Source organism: Arachis duranensis, chromosome 6 (genome assembly GCF_000817695.3).
Source record: "Arachis duranensis cultivar V14167 chromosome 6, aradu.V14167.gnm2.J7QH, whole genome shotgun sequence".
Lineage (NCBI taxonomy): Eukaryota > Viridiplantae > Streptophyta > Magnoliopsida > Fabales > Fabaceae > Arachis > Arachis duranensis.
The window spans coordinates 83,396,288-83,401,131 of NC_029777.3; the positions used below are offsets into that span (position 1 = coordinate 83,396,288).

The 4,844-nt window shown below is 35.7% G+C and overlaps 1 long non-coding RNA gene across 1 annotated transcript; it reads left to right on the top strand.

The window, feature by feature from the left end:
* Positions 1 to 336: 336 nt before the first annotated feature.
* On the top strand, positions 337 to 1,139 carry LOC127748385 (uncharacterized). Its single transcript, XR_008010483.1, has 3 exons — positions 337 to 416; positions 668 to 802; positions 989 to 1,139. It is a non-coding gene; the product is annotated as an uncharacterized LOC127748385 (long non-coding RNA).
* Positions 1,140 to 4,844: the final 3,705 nt, after the last annotated feature.

The following is a 4,844-nucleotide window of genomic DNA, read 5'->3' on the forward strand; positions in this document are numbered from 1 at the left end:
TGGTTCTATGATAAATAAATATAATACATATTTAGGAGATTTAGTTAATTAATTAGGTTTTTACAAATAAAAATCCTAACTAAATAGATGAATTGATAATATAATAATATCATAATAATGTTTTCATTGGATTGGATGATTGCTACCATTGATATTTTAAGATTTCATTGACAAAATTTAGTTCGAGATATGTTTAGAATTTATAATATTATTTAGTTAACTATTTCATATCAAAGATGCTACACATTTTACTCAGAAAAAAAATAGATATAATATTAGTACCTTTGAATTACTTGTTATGAATTATGATATTTGTTTGAGCTGCAATATAAACAGGCTGAAAGCTTGCTTTTTTCGCGTCTATAAGACACTAATCAATCCGACTTTGCTTGTTTAATACTATTGAGCATGAAGAGGTACTACTTTAAATTTATTCTAATAATATTAATCTTAATTAGTATTCCTATAATATAATATAGTTTTTTATATGTTAATTTACTTCTTATTTTAATTTATGCACACAGTTCTTGGAGGTATAGTTTGGAAAAAGGGTCAAGCTTTTTTTCCTATAATATAACATAGGCAATTTACATTTTTTGTTCTTTCTTTTGTATGTGTTTTATGTAAGTGATTTTTTTAACTTTCTATTATGCAATTTGATTTGTAGCATTGTAGCAGGGTTGATGAAAATACAATTGGGGATTGTGCTCAATTCGTATTTGCACCTATTGATGAATCATCTGTTGATGATGCTTTTTTACTCCCTTTTGGATTTTGTGTCATACCATTGGATCCTAAAACAGTTCAGTGACAATATTTTTCTTGCATAGTTTTATGATAATTTGATATCTTGATTTGAGTTCCAGAAAGTAATCTTGAGTTAGCATGCATCATCCTGTGTTGACTAATAAGATGTGATTGTTTCTTATATCAGTCCTTACCATTGCATTTCAATTCACCTTTGAGAATCATTTGCGTGACAATGTAGCTACCATGACTCACCAGTATGTGCGTTAGTGTTGTGGGGTATGTTTAGAGGGTTGCAATGGCAATTGCTTCGTCTAGGCTCAGTATTCAACTGGGACTAAAGTCTCTCCCTGGTTCACCGGAGGCTCTTACTTTGGCAAGATAGATCAGCCAAAGCTACAGGTATCATTGACTCTTAATAGATGATTTTGAGATTAATTGTTGCCTAATCCATTGGAATTAGAAAGTTGTATTTTAAATCCATGTGTCTAATCCAGCAGCATAAAATTTTCTTAGTGTCCATACTGGTTCGGGGCTTTTTAGGGTTGAGTCAACTGCTGGTGATGCAATCTTGAAGCAACTTTGGCAACATTCTAATGCAATCATGTGTTGTTCTGTGAAAACCAATGCAATATAAGCAACATAGTTGGTGGTATAATAATTTAACCCAATAAAATCTAATGTGTCTTATTTAAAAATTCATTTTAAATGATAATTGATTAGTGTAATAATGTAATTCTAGTATCCAGATTAATTGTTTTAAAATAATAGTGATAGGTTTGTGGAGATTGAAACCCCCACAATACATTCCTCTTTTCAAAAATTGGAAAATCCTTTTGTGGAAGTTCTAAACTGCCACAAACATTAACTAAGAACTACCAAAAAAAATCAGTACAGAACCGCCCACAAAAGGGATAGAAAACTGCCACAATGGAGCTCGTGGCTCCTCAAAATTTAATTTGGAAGATTTTGAAACTGCCACGATCCTTTTTATGGGGATTTAAAACTGCCACAAACAGAAAAAAAATCGTCACAAATGAGTAAAATCCTTATAATGTAGTTAGACTTTTTAACCAATATGCCATTCTTTTTAAAATTTACTAGAGATTTCTGTCCGGAAGACACCTCTTGAAATGTGAAACAAGAACAGAAAAGCAGCTAGTGGTAAAGAAGTTAAGCCATAAGGCAAGTTGTGATTTACGTGGTCTACTTTACGTTGCAATCGCATCGCATAAATGGGGAGGGAGGAAGAAGGAAAAAAGAGGGCGGGGAGGGGAGGCGCACTCCTGCTACTGCTAGTGTCATTGAACAAGAAGGGGGATCACACTATAGCTGGAAGAGGGGGAGGAAAAAAAGGGGTGTGTCGACTTGGGAGAGAAGACACTACTAGAAAAAGCGTTTTTTCGACACCAAATATCGACGGTTATTTCCGCCGTCGATATTTTTCGACGGATTGCTGTCGATATTGCTAAAAAAATAATTAAAAATAAAATATTAAAATCGACAGCAAGGTCGTCGATAATTTTATGATGCATTAGCCTATCGTCACATTGTCGACGAACCTGGGGTTTAAAATACTTTTATTTTAAAATTTACAAAAACGGCGTCTATTTTATTAGTTAAAATATCGACAACAATTACCGTCGATAAATTTAAACGGTTTAGATTGCTTTCTAAAATTAAATGAACGGTGTAGATTTAATGTATAAAATAGACGGTTAGGGTGTTGATTTTATTAAATTAAAATCGACAAATATGCCGTCGATTTTTATCAATAAAAACACTTGCCCGCATCCACTTCCCGCGTCCAAAGCTCAGAAGCACGATTTCCCCATTTTTTCCCAAATTCCCCATTTCATCACCAACGAGCAAACTGATGAGCGGATATTTTATACGCTTTTTGGCATTGTTTTTAGGTAGTTTTTAGTAGGATCTAGCTACTTTTAGGGATGTTTTTATTAGTTTTTATGCAAAAGTCACATTTCTAGACTTTACTATGAGTTTGTATGTTTTTCTGTGATTTCAGGTATTTTCTGGCTAAAATTGAGGGACCTGAGCAAAAATCTGATAGGAGGCTGACAAAGGACTGCTGATGTTGTTGGATTCTGACCTCCCTGCACTCGAAATAGATTTTATGGAGATACAGAACTCCAAATGGTGCGCTCTCAATTGCGTTGGAAATTAGACATCCAGGGCTTTCCAGTAATATATAATATTCCATACTTTATTCGAGTTTAGATGATGCAAATTGGCATTCAACGCCAGTTCCATACTGCATTCTGGAGTAAAACGCCAGAAACACGTCACAAACCAGAGTTAAACGCCAAAAATACGTTACAACTTGGCGTTTAACTCCAAGAGAAGTCTTTGTACGTGTAAAGCTCAAGCTCAGCCCAAGCACACACCAAGTGGGCCCTGAAAGTGGATTTCTGCACTTAGACTTATTTCTGTAAACCCTAGTAACTAGTCTAGTATAAATAGAACTTTGTACTATTGTATTAGACAATCTTTGGAATATCCTTAGATAATCTTTAGATTATCTTTTGATCCTTTGATCACGTTTTGGAGGCTGGCCTCTCGGCCATGCCTGGACCTTGTTCTTATGTATTTTTAACGGTGGAGTTTCTGCACACCATAGATTAAGGGTGTGGAGTTCCACTGTTCCTCGAGTATTAATGCAATTACTACTATTTTCTATTCAATTCATGCTTATTCTTATTCTAATATATTCATTCGCACTTCAACCTGATGAATGTGATGATCCGTGACACTCATCACCATTCTCACTTATGAACGCGTGCCTGACAAACACTTTCGTTCTACCTGCGAAAGCTAGAGTGTGTATCTCTTGGATTACTGACCCACGACGAATGGTTATCTCGCCTGAAAACCGAGCCTCCCATTCTGTGAGAACAGATTCTTCGTGGTATAAGCTAGAATCCATTGGTAGCATTCTTGAGATCCGAAAAGTCTAAACCTTGTCTGTGGTATTCCGAGTAGGATCTGGGATGGGATGACTGGGACGAGCTTCAAACTCACAAGTGTTGGGCATAGTGACAGATGCAAAAGGATCAATGGATCCTATTCCGACATGATCGAGAACCGACAGATGATTAGCCGTGCTGTGACAGCGCATTTGGACCATTTTCACTGAGAGGATGGGAAGTAGCCATTGACAACGGTGATGCCCTACATACAGCTTGCCATAGAAAGGAGTAAGAATGATTGGATGAAAGCAGTAGGAAAGCAGAGATTTAGAAGGAACACAGTATCTTCATGCAGTTATCTGGAATTCCCACCAATGAATTACATAAGTATCTTGATAAACCCCATTTTTAGGGTTTATCTTGTATTGAATTTAGAGTATTTTAATGACCTTTTCTCGCATTTAACCTATAAATTAACATAGTTTTGTGATTATCTCCTTATTTGTGCTTAGATGTGAAAACATGCTTTTAGACCTTTAATTTGATGGTTTTTTATTCACCTTTGATTCCACTAGATGCCTTGATATGTTTGTTAGTGATTTCAGATTGAAAAGGCTAGGAATGGATCGAAGGAGTGAAGAGGAAAGCATGCAAAGTGGAGAAATCATGAAAAGTCAAAGAGGTTGAACTCGCCCATGGACGCGCGCGCGCACCCTGCGAATTACCCCATGGACGCGTACGCATGCTGTGCGCGTACGCATCGGTGTTGGTTTATGATTTTTTAATAAAAACGTGGCCAGCAAATTCAGAAGGGTTGTGGGGCCCAATCCCAACCAACTTTGGCGCCAAAAATGCTATTTAAAGCCAAGGATTGAAGAGCAAAGGGAGATTCTATTCATTTTTTACACATTAGGATTAGTTAGAAGTAGTTTCTAGAGAGAGAAGCTCTCTCTTCTCTCTAGAATTAGGATTAGGATTAGGTTTAGTTCTTAGATCTAGGTTTTAATTCATGCATTCTTCTACTTCTACTCTTCAATTCCTTGTAGTTACATTCATTCTTCTTCTATTCTTTTGTTGTAATTTCCTTTATGTTGTTCTTGTATTTCGTTGTAGATCTAGTATTGTTCCTTCTACTCTCTTTCAATTCAATAAAGATAATTCATAATAAAT